This window comes from Neomonachus schauinslandi, chromosome 3 (genome assembly GCF_002201575.2).
Source record: "Neomonachus schauinslandi chromosome 3, ASM220157v2, whole genome shotgun sequence".
NCBI classification, from domain to species: domain Eukaryota; kingdom Metazoa; phylum Chordata; class Mammalia; order Carnivora; family Phocidae; genus Neomonachus; species Neomonachus schauinslandi.
Genome location: NC_058405.1, coordinates 33335177 through 33351519, shown reverse-complemented (window position 1 = coordinate 33351519; position 16343 = coordinate 33335177). Strand labels below are relative to the sequence as shown.

At 39.5% G+C, this 16343-nt stretch overlaps 1 long non-coding RNA gene across 1 annotated transcript; it reads left to right on the top strand.

Moving 5' to 3' along the window:
- The first annotated feature begins 1813 nt into the window (after positions 1–1813).
- On the top strand, positions 1814–16115 carry LOC110587760. Its single transcript, XR_002480775.1, has 3 exons — positions 1814–1849; positions 2078–2122; positions 16097–16115. It is a non-coding gene; the product is annotated as an uncharacterized LOC110587760 (long non-coding RNA).
- Positions 16116–16343: the final 228 nt, after the last annotated feature.

Genomic DNA, 16343 nt, shown 5'->3' with positions numbered 1-16343 from the left:
TCTCGTGACCACAGAGAGCATCTCTTTAAGACAAATGGACTTTCTAGAATCACTGCTGGTACTTCCCTACCACAGAGGAGTACTCTGTACCGCTGGCTTACTTAGTTTGTAGCTTTCAGAGAGCTAGACGTGCTGTAATTGCCCACAAGAAACACCCAAGTCATACCCGGTGGCATTCTTTAGCCTCTGGGCCTCATTTCCAGCATGTACTGTTTCCACTGGGCCTCATGTTCTTGCTTGTCCCCTCCTCACCTTTCGCTGGCTGGTTATTGTGCAGTAATTTAGGACATAGAGATTAAGGACATAATTTAGGATAAGAGTAAAGTGGAAGCAATAGGGACAGAGTGAGTAGATAAATTCATAAACTTCTTCAGAGACTCTCTTGACAGAACTTGACGATTTATTGGATGGGGGATGTGGGTGCGAAAAAGGGAGGAGTGATGATGGATGGCACCCAGGTTTTTGGTGTCAGCACCTGGGGGATGGTAGTGCCAGTAATCAACATAGGAAAATTACAGCAAGAAGCGTATGAGAAGGAGATGAATTCAGTTCTGAACATGTTGAGTTTGAGGTATCTGTGAGATACCAGAGAAGGGATGTCGCGAAAGGTTTGGTTATATTTATCTGGAGTGAAACAGGCAGATCTGGGCTGGAGATACATACGGAGTTGTCATCAACATAAAGATGGGCATCAAGCCATCCATGGGTGTGGATGAGCTTGCTTAAGGCATGTTTGTAGTCTGAGACGATAAGTGGGCCCAGGATAGAGTCCTGAGTAACCCCAATTATTTAGGGATGGGTCAAGAAGGAAGAGCTAATAAAATAGCAAGAGAAGTAAAAAGAAAATTGGGAGTGTGCCTTTGTTCATACTGATCCCTTTCCCTGGAGTGACCTCCCTCTCTTCTTTGCATGGTAAAATACAGCTAATCCTTCAAGACATCTCAAATGTCTCTTCAATGAAGCAAAACTTTCTTGATTCACTCTCTACTTCCCCAAGTGCCACAAAAGCTCTTCTCTTTTGTCTGCTCCTTTAGCACTTTGAAAAAAAGCAAAATTGTGAACATAGCCACTGACGACACTGACAGCCACTATCCCCACCATTTCCTGGTTAAGATCCAGGAAGAATATGACAGGTGATTCAAATTCATCTGTGTTTCCTAGCACCAAGCAGCACCTATGAAATGGTCAATAAGTGTTGAATTAATTTTATTTGCCTGGCATTGAAAAGTTTGTACCTCATTCTGACAAAGGTTTCGGCCCAGTGGGACACATTATTCATAAAAAATATCCACAAGTTTTTAAGAACTCTTGATAACAAAATCTATTTCTTGTATGGCTTTAGAAGTTAATTTAGTTTGTTGTTATTCATGCCACACCTACTTCCAAAAAGGATTTGAGATAGCTTGCAATGAGTCATTTGAAAAATTGCAACTTTAAAACAGCACGAAAGCATCAGGTAATGAAAAGGGGCCATAACATTGCCTGATAAGTTAGAGCATGGAAAAGTTGCAGCGATTGAGAGTAAGATAGAGTTTTGCACTTCTTAGCAGACAAGGTGATATATTCTCATTTTTTGAACAGCCCTGGGATTTTCGTGGGACTTTGTGTAGGTGGAGGATAGCACATTGGTACATTACTCAGACCAGCTAAAATTCTGCTGGGCTTAATTATATCCTTTAACTATTTATTTGCAATGTTATACATAATAAATATGCTTATAGGTAGTCTGTGAATTAGAACAACAACAACAGCAAAAAAACAAAAACAAAAACAAAAGCCTAACAACTGTCTCACTTGCAGAAAAAACTAAACAGGCCTTCTGTCCTGCAGAAGAGGATTCTTTTTTAAGGTAAAAACATTTTAAGCTATCTCATAATTGTTCTTTTAGAATGTGTTGCTTGAGAACATATGACCAAAAAATTCCATAAATTAATAACTCTGAAATGTTTTTTCTATTTATTAAAACATGATAGTATCTTAATGTGTTCTAAGAGATGGCACAAATACTTGCCCAAGATGAGGTGTATAGTATAGAGACATTGCTCAGTGAACACATGGGTTGTAAATGTTTTTGCAGTAATTCCAGGAGTCTTCTCATCAGACACTGGGAACCATTATCTAGGTTAGTGGTTTTCCAATTATTACTATAAGTGTTTGTTTAGTTGTAATTGGCTGTGTAGCTCTTTGTCCAAAGAACTCCTACTCTGAAGATCAATAAGTCACAGCACTGGTTAAGACTGAAATTGGAGTCGACCTGACTGGGGTCCAGAAAGGAATTTATCGAAAAGTCTGTTTTCAACCCACCAAAATTATACTAAAGGGAAAATATTATTAAATATCACCAACTCTCCCTCATGATGAGGAGTAGCTCGGCATTTAATTTAGCTTCAGCACGTTCATTTAAATATCTGTGGCTTTAATATAGGCACTATCTTTATTTTTACATGACCCAAATTACCAATGTCTTCTGAGAACTGTCCTAAGGTCCTAGAAAATTCTTTAGGTGGTGTGTTAGTCAAACACATGGACTTCAAGAAGAAAATGATACTTTATTCTACAAAATCAGATGGAATTCAGATTTTCAAACTTCTGCCAAAAGCAAGGGAACTCTGAGGTAAATTCTTTCTCTAAGTTTTTAAGTTTCAACTGCTGCTACTGCATCACAAGGCACGCACTGTAATTTTATTCTGTGACAGAATTTCCCTCTTCTCGATATTGCTAGAGTTCAAAAGAGATGATTTTGATTTATGATTTCTTTAGAGCACCTTCATTTATTAATTTTGTTAGAATGCGAAGAATTCAAGAATCTCCCTTGTGTGTGTGTGTTTTAAAGATTTATTTATTTATTTTAGAGTGAGAGAGAGAGCAGGGAAGAGGGGCAGAAGGAGAGGGAGAGAGAATCTCAAGCAGACTTGCACTGAGCACGGAGCCTGGGGCGGGGCTCAATCTCACGACCCTGAGATCAGGACATGAGCCGAAACTAAAAGTCAGGCACCTAACCGACCTGGCCCATACAAAGTCACAGCTAAAATCCACTGGTCCTCAGTCACAGTCCTCTAGTCACAGCTAAAATCCATTGGTGAAAGAACGACATTATTCTTCCTTCACCAGCCAGCACTCTGAATCAGCACTCTGTCACTGGGGCATGTCCCACATCATGGATTTGTTCTGTAATTTGACACGGATACTGGACCCTGAGAATTTGCTACCACTCAAGCTCCTTGAGGGCAGAGACAGTTTCCTATGGAGCTTGTATTTCTGGCAGCATTTAACATAGTCTGAGTTTGCAGAATTTAATTCAATTGAATGTAGATCCCCATCCAAGTACACAGGAGGATAGGTGCCTCCTTGTCGTCCTCTCCACTCTTCTGATCCCATCCTCCCATCTCTCGTCCTCAGCCACACCTCTGCACGTCCTCCCCACCCCCCTGCCCCACACCGTCATCATGAACTTCCTTTAGTTCCCAGCATGCTTCTCCGTGGACTTGCCTTTGGCCTTTTGCAAATTCTAATCCCTTCGACTGGAATATCCTTCTCCATCTTTTCCCTGGATGGGTCATACTCATTTTTTGCATCTATTATTTTGCCTCTTCTCTGGGAATCTTTGATAACACTCCAAGTCTGATTAAGTAGCCTCCAAAATTGGCTCCCATAACACACTATGATATCATAGCCTCCTGAAACTGTTGTCATTGAAGTAGCCCCACTAGATTATAAACTTGAGGAGGGCAGGCGGGTTTGTTACTCTATTTGCCCACATATCCTCAGGACCTTGGCACAATGATTGAGATTTAGTAGGTGCTCAATAAATATTGGATGGATAAACAAATGAATGAATGAGTAAGTGGAATGACCAGGAACACTTTCTCCCAGAATCTCTTCAGCAATTATGACTTCAGTGTTGGCACAGTGGCATCGTTTTTGGTAAAGTTCTGTTAGTTCATTTACTAAAAATACTGCTGAAATTGCTCATGAAACTGGAAGCGCAATCAGATGAAATCTTGAAGCCATGTTCACAGCATTCTTCTGTGTAGACAAGAATGGAACTTGGGCTTCTTGCCTTCGGCTGAAGGATGGCAACTTAGCCTTTCTCCTGCCTTCCTACTTTGTCAACTGGTATGCCACTGGATATGGGGATATGCTCTTTTTAGTTTCATTCGTTCAGCAAGTATTGATGGAGGGTCTCTTGCAAAAAAAAAAAAAAAGCCATGATTTGGGAGCCACTCAAGAAGGAAAATTCCACTGAAGTATGCCATCATTTCAACAATCCTGAGCTAGCACATGCCAGGCGGAGAATGGGTAAAGGGAAAACCCTGACAAACCATTCTGAGAGTGCTCTGTAAGTTATACATATGTATTGGCAAAATCCTTTGATCGAGTCTCAATATGCATGTTTCCTCATAGTAAGGGATCCATCTTCTCTTAAAAAAACAGATTAAGCCACACTTGAGAGCCATCTGGAAGAAGATGCTGGCTGATTAGAGCTCAGTCTCTCCCCTTACAGAACAGCTTACAAAAATTACACTGACTAGAGTTTCAGAATCAAGCTGCTTCTCTCTTTTCCTTTTACAATATGTACTTTACAGAATGCATAGTGATCTCTTAAGACGTTTTTGTCTTTTATTTCCAAGTCTCTTTCTGACAGAAATTCTTTTCTTTGCAGAGAAATAAGGCTTTTCTTTCAGTGCCTCTATTCCCTTGATGACATGAAGTATTCAATCACAACCAATTTACAGATAATGTTGTGCTAGTTTCTTGTGTGTGTTTCTCAGTTTCATCACCTGTGTCAGATTGTCAAAGGCATGCCTTTGATAACGTCGGGACCTTAGTCAACACGTTTCATCATGCTTCTCAACGGAAATGTGGCCATTTTCCTCTCAGCTTGTTTTCTTGCCTGGGCCTTTTTGGGGGACTGGATTGGATGTTCTTTGCCTGGCCACTGCCTCTTGCTCTGCAGTCCTTCTAGTTACGGAATAAACCTGGTTGTTAGTGATTTGTCAATCAACTCGTGAATAAAGTGTCACCTTAATTCCCTGAGTCACTCTAGGTCTTCAGCTGGAAATGCAGAAGAGATGAGAACAAAGCAAACCTTATGCCATTAGGTCAGAAAAGTGTCTGGAGGGTCTTCACTCAGCAGATCTCTCCTGATTTTATCAGGGGCCGTCAGTTCTTCAGGTGGTTTCCCGCTTTCTTTCCCCTAAAGGAAAAGAAAAATCCAAATGATATGAAACACTGCAAAGAGTCTAGTCATCCAATTTTTCAGCATCGTTTGGGTAAAGCAGCTTGGTGATTTTTACTTGAAAGTGCAGGGTTGGGAATAACTTTGGTTTTGGTGTGGGTGGGGAGGGACAGGCAGAGGGGAAGAGCTTAGTGCTAGTTTTGTTGATCTCATCAATATTAGTGACCTAAATTACCTTCCTAAAAATAGAGCGAAAGTGAAGAAGCCAGGGAGCTACAGACTACAGATTTCTAACCTGCAGATCTTGATCTGTATATTTATGCAGCCAGGCTCTCCTTTTCTCTCTTAGTCAATAGCAGGGACTGTGTGGGCATGCTTGCTGCCTTGCCCTTGGAAAGTTGACAACTGTAACAGAAAAGTTGGCATGTCCCTTGACTGCAGCTCAAAAGTGGCACCTAGCTCTATGATCAGCTAATGACCAGTCAGTGGGAAGCAGCTATGGTTGGGACAAGAGTTAGAGGTGAAAGTACTGAGTTCTGTGGTCTCTGTGCAGCGCTGATTTTACAAGCATGTGACCATAGGCAGTCCCTTAAAAGAACCCCACGCTCGCTTTAATACTGCTGTTGCCTTCTTGAAATTCTTAATACTTTCTAAAGAAGGGACCTCGTATTTTCATTTTGTGCTGAGCTCACAAAATTATGTAGTCAGTTCTTTCTTTAAGGTATATTGTCGAGACATAAAGAAAGCAGTGCAGAAAAGTGTGTATATCATGGGTGAAAAAGTAGCTCTATGTATACTTTAAACTGCGTCCACTCCCCCCAGCCCACCCTCACGTATGTATTGAGAGACAATTTTGAGGGTAGTTAAGAGTAAAGACTCTGTAGCTAGATTGCTTAGGCTTGAAACTTACCATAGCTTTTGGTGCCTCAGCATCTTCATCTGTAAAATGAGCTAAAAAAAGTGTCTATCTCATAGAATCGCTGTAAGGATTGAGTGATTTAACAAACAGAAAGTCCTTAGAGCACAGCCCGGCCCTTAGTAATGCTAGATTATCTATTGTATTATTATTAATTTAGGTTATGCCATTTTTATTTCATTGGATTATGTTTGGAAGGCTATAAAATAAACTAATAAAAATGGTTCCCTTTAAAGAAGGGGACTAGAGAACAGGAATAGGAGCAGAAGTGGATTTTGTAAGACTCAAACTTAAGGGCCCCTTTAGGAAAAACAATAGATATCATAAATAAAAATAAGGTAAACATTTATTTTTTATTTTTTTTTTATAAAGATTTTATTTATTTATTTGACAGAGAGAGAGACAGCGAAAGCAGGAAGACAAGCAGCGGGAGTGAGAGAGGGAGAAGCAGGCTTCCTGCCGAGCAGGGAGCCCGATGCGGGACTCGATCCCAGGACCCCGGGATCACGACCTGAGCTGAAGGCAGACGCTTAACGACTGAGCCACCCAGGCGCCCAACATTTATTTTTTTAAAAAAGATTTATTTACTTATTTCAGAGAGAGAGAGAGTAGGGGGAGGGGCACAGGGAGAGGGAGGGAGAAAATCCTCAAGCGGAATCCCTGCTGAATGCAGAGCCTGATGTGGGGCTCCATCCCAGGACCCTGAGATTATGAACAGAACCAAAAATCAAGAGTCGGCCCCTTAACGACTGAGCCACCAAGGCAAACATTTATTTTGGGAAAAAAAAAGCATTTTTAACGCTGAAAAACACTAAAAGTGTAGAAAAAATAGAATAATATCTTTATTAATTGACTAACAAACCTCTAAAACATTTCCCTCCTACTTTTGTTGTATAATTTTTGCCTCATCATGTGACAATTTTCTTTTCTATGAGAAAATAAAAGAAAATATTCTTTTCTATGAGAAAAGGAAGATATTTCTATTTCTTGTGAGAATAGAAAGATAATTCAGTTTTTTCTGTCTATATATATTTTAATCATTGTTATGGAGGTATAATTAACATACCATAAAATTTATCATCATGAGTGCACAGTTTGGTGATCTTTTTAGTAAATTTATGTAGTTGTACAACATGCTTTAAAACATTTCCATTAACGCAAAAAGTTTTATGTCCATTTGCACTTGCTTTGTTAAATTTCTTCTCTAGTGTTCTTTTTTTTTTTTTAAAGATTTTCTTTATATATCTGAGACAGAGAGAATGAGAGAGACAGAGAGCACATGAGAGGGGGGAAGGTCAGAGGGAGAAGCAGGCTCCCTGCCGAGCAGGGAGCCCAATGCGGGACTCGATCCAGGGGCTCCAGGATCATGACCTGAGCTGAAGGCAGTCGCTTAACCAACTGAGCCACCCAGGAGCCCTCTTCTCTAGTGTTCTAATGCTATGTGAATGGAACTGTTTTCCTAATTTTATTTTCTGATTGTTTGTTGCTAGTATTTCATGCAATTGATTTTTTGTTTATTGAGATTGTATCCTGCAACTTTGCTAAATTTGCTTATTATAGTAGTTTTAAGAAATATATTTCTTATGATTTTCTACGTATAAGATCATGTCATCTTCCAATAGTTTTACTTTCTCCTTTCCAATTTACATGCCTTTAGTTTTTTTATTCCTGCATTGTTGCATTGGCTAGAACCTCCTGTTCAATGTTGAATGGAAGTTGTGAGAGGGAACATTCTTACTTGTTCCTTTTCTGTGGGAGAAAGCACGCAATATTTTACCACTAAATGTGATTAAAAGATAAGTTTTCTTGTTTTGTTTTTAATGCCAATAACAGGTTGCAAAAATTCCCTTCTATTCACCATTTGTTGAGAGCTTTTATCACAAATGAGTACTGATCTTGTCAGAAGTTTTTGCTACTTCTATTGGATGATCACGTAGGTGTGTCTTTTATTCTGTTAATGTGATATATTACATTAATCCATTTTCAGATGTTAAACCAACTTTGCATTCCTTAGAAAAAATGTGCAATCCTTTTTCATGTGTTGCTGAATTTAGTTTGCTTATACGTTGTTGCAGATTTTTGCATTTACGTTCACGAGGGACATTGTCTTATAGTTTTCATTTCATGTAGTGTTTTTGTCTGGCTTTGACAGCAGGATAATAATGACCTCACAAAAATGAATTAGTTAGTGTTCTCTCCTGTTTTCTGAATGAATTTCGGTAGTACTGGTATCATTTCTTGCTTAAATATTTAAGAAAATTCACCAGTGAAGCCATCTGGACTTGGTCCATTTTTCTTTGAGGAAAAATGCTTAGTTACTAATTCAATTTCTCAATTTCTTATAGGTCTAGTCAGATATCCCATTCTTGGGGAGATGTACAAAACATCTGTGACTTACACACAGTTTGTATTCACTGGTTTCAGAACTGCTAACTTTCTGTGATTAACAGATTGAGGAATTCTTCTACATACTGTGCACGAACCACTTGTGCCACAGGACCTATTACAAATTGAGGAATTCTAATAAAGTCTATCTTGTGCAATTCCCATCAGCAAAGGGGGAAAAACAGTGGAACATTTGTAATTGCATACACTATATGATTGAGTATAATCCTGACAAGAGACAACTTCTGTTTTGCCTAGACATCAGTGAGAACAGAAACTTCTTCCTATAATTTTACTTGTCTGCCATAAGAATTTGCCACTGACTAGCCTCTGGTTCCATAAAATTCATGGTTTTACTTCCGCTTTGCATATCCCTCCAGTGCTGAGTGCTTGGTATTCTGGTGCATCTTCCTAGTATATGAGATCTGGTCCTCTGGTCTGGATACCTTGTATCAACGATGACACGTGGGCTAGAGAAATGGGCAGTAGGATTATTTGTTGAAGTCAACTTTACTTTGAGACTGCTAGTAATAATGTAACTCTATGCGGAAACTATTGCCAACCACATAAAAAATATTGGGGTGCCTGGGTGGCTCAGTCATTAAGCGTCTGCCTTCGGTTCAGGTCATGATCTCAGGGTCCTGGGATCAAGCCCCACATCGGGCTCCCTGCTCAGCGGGAAGCCTGCTTCTCCTTCTCCCACTCCCCCTGCTTGTGTTCCCTCTCTTGCTGTGTCTCTCTCTGTCAAGTAAATAAATAAAATCTTAAAATATATATATATCACACTACATCCAAGCTGAGAGTATCCCCAAATCAGTTTCCCCCTTAGCTAGAATCCTAAAATGCCTGTGGCCACCCCCATGCCAACACAAAGAGAGAAAGCATGACAGAGCAGGACTGGAAAGAAACCATTTTCTGTACCAACTGTGATGAAATTATCTAACTTTTGCAAATATAAAGATTTTGCGAACATATTTCTGGGTCCATGTTAGAGTCATAGAAGGGATCCATACAAATGAGGAGCTCCAAAACTCACTTTATGGATTTCATGGTAAATGGTAAATCAACTTCAGCCTCTGGGTAGGAAAAAGACTAACTCCAAAAAGTAGTGGGTTTCAAGCCTTCTTCTTGGCATCTTAGAAGGTGTGTAACTGATTTATTGAATTCAACTTCTGGGCTTTAAATTTCTCATGTGTAATAAAATGAACAACAGTACAATTGTTGACATTTATTCACCACTGCCCGCATGCTATGCACTTTAAGTGCATTATCTCAATTCTTCCAACCTTTTGAAATAGGCTTTGTTAAAATCCCTATTTTACAATGAAGGAAATTGGGTAACTTTCCTGAAACTTACCAGTGATTACCTCATATCATTGTTCTGTGCAGTTAATGTGAAAATAAATAATAAAGGTGACTTGTAAACTCTGAAACACTCACCAGTCCTTATCAGAGAGAGCCCTTGTAACTGTGAGAAATCCTCCAGCTCACCTGTAAGTCAGGGGAGCATTAAAAGCCCAATCAGACTGAGCAAAGTTAGGTCCTGGAGTGTCTCCAGCCAACCACAACTGCTCATCAAGCTACAAATCCAACGGACAGGCTGATGGACAACTGCATATAGTATAGTATGGTATAGTATAGTGCAATTTGTTTTCAAACTTTACTCGACATATGCATCATGAAAAGGGAATTGTGCTTTTTGAAATAAAGATTTCTGGGACTTATCTCCAGATATCCTGATTCGGTCAGTTCAGGACTGGGCATTCAGGATCTGCATTTTCATTAAGTATTCCGGGTGATTTTGATGTATGGGTTTTTGGGTTATAGATTTAGCAAAGAGAAATTGGCTTATTTGGGGAGGGACCTACTAGCCAACTTGGTATTATTTTTTTTTCTGTCTTTATATCCCAACCTCAAAAAGAGAGAATGAAAGAAAAATTTGTTTACCCTACCTATTTGCTAATGCTTCTAGAACTTCAATCCTTCTGGGGAGGTGATCTTGCATTGTTATATATTATTCATATTTTACTGAGTGAGTTTCATATGTTTTCTTGTGAGGGCAGGTTTTGAGAAGAAGAGAGTATGAGGACAGTAGACACTGCCTTTCAAGGAAAGAAAGGGCATGCATCTGGGAGGACAAAGTAGCCAATTTCTTCATTTTACCTTTACAGAATAATGCCAGAGAGTAATTTGTTACTTTATGGAACAACTATGGGCGATCCATGGTAGTAATTCTGACAGCTTGGAATCCAGCTAAAGGAATAGGAAGATCTGAAACTTAGGATTGATTATTAAAGTCAGAGCCTAAAAACAGGCTGAAGTCACTCTTATATGGGACACTATATGTCAGATTCCCCCAGATTATGGATATTGATATTTTCTGTCAAATTTGTTTGTGACCAGATATTAGTGAGGTACCTTGAGATGTAAATAAAATTCAGTTGGACCGTATTTCAGGTGAATTGGGAGCCTCTGAATTCTCTCTCTTTCTAGAGCAGGGACCAGCACATTTTTTTCCTGTAAAGGACCATATACTAAATATTTTCAGCTTTGTAACCCATACAATCTCTGTCATAATTACTCAACTCTGCCATTGAAACAGCCACAAACAATATGTAAAAAAATGAGCGTGGGTCTGTTCCAATAAAACTTTATTTCTAGAGACAGGTGGCATCCAGATTTGGCCCAAGGACATAGGTTGCCAACACCTGTTTTAGAAGGTAGAGATGGTTTGCTGCTTACTTGCATATCTCTAGTTCTGAGTTCCTGCTTCTGCTGAATTAGTTCAGTTTATTGGTCATTTTATCATCCCATGAATCTGTCCCTATTCCACAATTTGTAAGGCAAGAAATGGAGCTCAAACAGCCTATGTGGAAGGTCATTTACACTGAGATCCAATCAGGCACCCATGTCTAACTATGAGATATTTCTTGTTGGTAACTGACCTGGCATGTCCAAACTGTTATATAATTCTCAGCTGAGTCACTCATTTTGATGTGGAAAACAGGCTGTACCACCTCATTCATACTGAAGGAAGCAGGAATGGCTTCTTAGCAAAATCTGGGGATGGGGGCAACATCCAGGGCTCCAAATATTACTCTGTAAACAGTTGTCAAGTTAGTGTCCCAGACTAGGCTGGTCTGCTATCAAATGGTCTTCTCTGAATGAAAAAAAGTATGGGTTGATTGCTAACACTTGGAATTCAAGAAGTGTCACATTTCTAAATCATATTAAATACTTCTACGAGAAGTCCAAACAAAGTGATTTTCAGTGCTCCTTTCCCCTCTTTTGGGATATAGAAAGACCCCAAGATTTGTGGGGTACAGGAAAATAGAGGAAAGCACCATTTTTCGAGCTCTGAGTGCTTGTGGCTGCCATAGCCCATGTTTTAATGGTTTATTTCAATATGGACAGTTGTTAGGCCGTGCCATTGTTGCATCCATGAGTGACTTGAGGACCTTCACCAAAGCTCCCAAGATCACAAGACTTGGTTCACAGCAAGGGGCTGCATTTTAATGGGCTCTGATTTATGTCACTGGTGCCAACCAATCCTCTTACCCTCCTCAGTAGCGAGAATCAAACCAATATCCCAGGAACTTGATTGTTCCCCTTATCAAATTTTAAACCAAGAAGACTCTGAACCCCTTTCTTTTTCAGGTGATCCAGTGTAATAATCTTATCAGGTCCAGAATGTCAGAGGTACAAATTGTTTGTCTTGCATAGTGACTTATTTTTTTAAAGATTTATTTATTTTATTTTTAGAGAGAGAGTGCGGCGGCGGTGGGGGGGGGTGGTGGCGAGGGAGAGGGAGAAAGAGTCCTAAGCAGAATCCACACTGAGCATGGAGCTCAACACGGGGTTGGATCTCATGACCCTGAATCATGCCCTGAGCTGAAACCAAGAGTCAGATGCTCAGCTGACTGCAGCACCCAGGCACCCCATTATGACTTATTTTTTTTTAAGTAAGCTCTACATCCAACATGGGACTTGAACTCATGACCTTGAGATCAAGATTCCCATGCTCTACCAACAGAGCCAGCCAGGTGCACCATGATTTACTTTGTTTTAATGGAATTTCAATTCCTTTACACTGGGCATGTAATCTCCAGTTTGTAATCCCCACCACTCTACTATCTTGGTCCAACTAGCCATATTTATTGCAATTATCTGTTTAGTCTTAGAGGAGTGGTGTTTCTTCCTGAAGAGTTTATAGTATTAAGAAATGATAGAATTTGATTTCTCCGTTTATAAATTTTTAAATAAAACACTCTGTTGTAAAAATTCTGTTTATTCAAGTCCAATGGTTCTCAAGGTATGAGTCTTGGACTAGAAGTATCAGCATCTCCTGGGAACTTGTCAGATATGCAAATTCTCAGGCCTTACCCTAAATCTACTGAAATAGAATCCTTGGGTGGGGTCTAGTGATCTGCACTTCAAAAAATCCTTCAGGTGTTTGAAATGCATGTGCAAGTTTGAGAACCACTGTTCTAGAATATGTCATACTTAGGGAGTGATAATCCACTAGAGGAAAATCTGTCCTTTAGAACTAAAGGTAATCCTCAGATTAGTCCTTAGTTTTCTGTCCTTTTCTTTTTTCTTTTTTTTTTAAAGATTTTATTTATTTATTTGACAGAGAGAGACACAGTGAGAGAGGGAACACAAGCAAGGGGAGTGGGTGAGGGAGAAGCAGGCTTCCTGCGGAACAGGGAGCCCCATGTGGGACTCAATCCCAGGACCCTAGGATCATGACCTGAGCAGAGGGCAGACGCTTAACAACTGAGCCACCCAGGCGCCCCTGTCCTTTTCTTTTAATACTGTCTTGGAGTGCATATTCTCTCAAAATTTTAATTGATGCCCTCTTGTGGCTATGAGAATTCCCAAACATATAACTATATCCCTGACCTATTTTTTTCCTTCTGGCTTTTTATTATTGTTTCATTCCAGGAAGACTCAATTTTAATGTTCTGACATGATTGGAAACCACATTCTTCATCTGGGCCTTCAACCTTTCTCCTTTATCATCCCAAGGACCCTGTAGCAGGACTGGGCTTAGCTAGGATAAGTTGAATGATTCACTGACCTCAGGTGCAAAATTTAAGGGGGCACCAAACTCTTAGTAATCAAGATAAGTAATATTTTAGCGAAATATTTTTTTCAAAGGTAAAATTAATTCAAGAAAATCCATGAAGAATAAACTAAAACAATTTTGAAAGACAGGATTAGTACTTTATACCAAGCCATATCAGCTTGAGGCAAAAGGCAAAAATCAGCAATACTGATCCTGTTTTTATTTAAACTTTTGATATTTTGTTCATTATGAATATTTTTGCATAATTTTTTTATTTTAAAAAGTAGTGTATTAAAATATTACCTATCTTGGTTACCCACTTAAATTTTGTGTCCAAGGTACAATTTTGTGCCTTACTCACTTCACCAAATCCCTGAAAGTTGGAGTGTCAAGGTCTCTCCTATGCCTTAACTACAAATTCTGTTCCTTCAGAAAGGTGCCTCTGAACTCTCCTCTGTTCTCATAAGTCTCTGTTGATTATAGTAAGAAAAAACATTGACTGGCAGCACAATTCTGGACTTCCAGCTCTATTACAAAGCTGTCATCATCAAGACAGTATGGTACTGGCACAAAAACAGACACATAGATCAATGGAACAGAATGGAGAGCCCAGAAATGGACCCTCAACTCTATGGTCAACTAATCTTTGACAAAGCAGGAAAGAATGTCCAATGGAAAAAAGACAGTCTCTTCAACAAATGGTGTTGGGAAAATTGGACAGCCACAGGCAGAAGAATGAAACTGGACCTTTTCCTTACACCACACACAAAAATAGACTCCAAATGGATGAAAGACCTAAATGTGAGACAGGAGCCCCTCAAAATCCTAGAGGAGAACACAGGCAGCAATCTCTTCGACCTCAGCCGCAGCAACTTCTTCCTAGAAACATCGCCAAAGGCAAGGGAAGCAAGGGCAAAAATGAACTATTGGGACTTCATCAAGATAAAAAGCTTTTGCAGCAAAAGAAACAGTCAACAAAACCAAAAGACAACCAACAGAATAGGAGAAGATATTTGCAAATGACATATCAGATAAAGGGCTAGTATCCAAAATCTATAAAGAACTTATCAAACTCAACACCCAAAGAACAAATGATCCAATCAAGAAATGGGCAGAAGACATGAACAGACATTTTTCTAAAGAAGACATCCAAATGCCCAACCTGCACATGAAAAAATGCTCAACATTGCTTGGCATCAGGGAAATCCAAATCAAAACCTCAACGAGATACCACCTCACACCACTCAGAATGGTTAAAATTAACAAGTCAGGAAATGACAGATGTTGGCAGGGATGTGGCGAAAGGGGAACCCCCCTACACTGTTGGTGGGAATGCAAGCTGGTGCAACCACTCTGGAAAACAGTATGGAGGTTCCTCAAAAAGTTGAAAATAGAGCTGCCATACAATCCAGCAATTGCACTACTGGGTATTTACCCCAAAGATACAAATGTAGGGATCCAAAGGGGTATGTGCACTCTGATGTTTATAGCAGCAATGTCCACAATAGCCAAACTGTGGAAAGAGCCAAGATGTCCATCGACAGATGAATGGATAAAGAAGATGTGATATATATATATATATATATATATATACACACACACACACAATGGAATATTACGCAGCCATCAAGAAGAATGAGATTTGCCATTTGCAACGACGTGGATGGAACTGGAGGGTACTATGCTGAGCGAAATAAGTCAATCAGAGAAAGACATGTATCATATGACCTCACTGATATGACGAATTCTTAATCTCAGGAAACAAACTGAGGGTTGCTGGAGTGGGGGTGGGTGGGAGGGATGGGGTGGCTGGGTGATAGAAATTGGGGAGGGTATGTGCTATGGTGAGCACTGTGAATTGTGCAAGACTGTTGAATCACAGATCTGTACCTCTGAAACAAATAATGCAATATATGTTAAGAAAAAAAAAAAAGAAGAAGATAGCAGGAGGGGAAGAATGAAGGGGGGGAAATCGGAGGGGGAGATGAACCATGAGAGACGATGGACTCTGAAGAACAAACTGAGGGTTCTAGAGGGGAGGGGGGTGGGAGGATGGGTTAGCTTGGTGATGGGTATTAAAGAGGGCATGTTCTGCATGGAGCACTGGGTGTTATGCACAAACAATGAATCATGGAACACTACATCAAAAACTAATGATGTAATGTATGGTGATTAACATAACATAATTAAAAAAAGAAACCTCAAAAAAAAAACTTGAAAAAAATGCTCCATTTATTCAGATTTCCAGTCGATTTTGAACTTTACCTAATTGTCATTGGAGATAAAAATTGATTTGGCTTCAGGAGAAAATCTATTTATTAATTTACTTTAACTTTGATTTTGAAACAATTTCAGACTCATAAAAAAGTGGAAAAACAGTACACAAAATTCCTGTGTACCTTTCTCACAACTTTCACAAATGTTAACACCTTATATAACCACAGTACAATTAGCAAAATCAGGAAATTAACACTGACAATGATAATGTTAACTAACTTACAGATCTTATTTAAATTTCACCAATTGTCCCACTAATGTTCTTTTTCAGGTCCAAGATCCAAGTTTCCGAATAACATTAGTCGTCATGGTTCTTTGGTATCCTACAATCTGGAACAGGTCTTCAGTCTTTCTTTGCCTTTTTATGATCTTGACACTTTTGAAGAGTACTGGCTAATCTGGTAGAGTGACCCTCAGTTTGAGTGTGTCTGATATCTAGTCACGACTGAGGTTAGTATTTTGGGCTAGAATCCTATGTAAGTGATGTGGGTAATGTCAGGAGGTACACGATATTGATT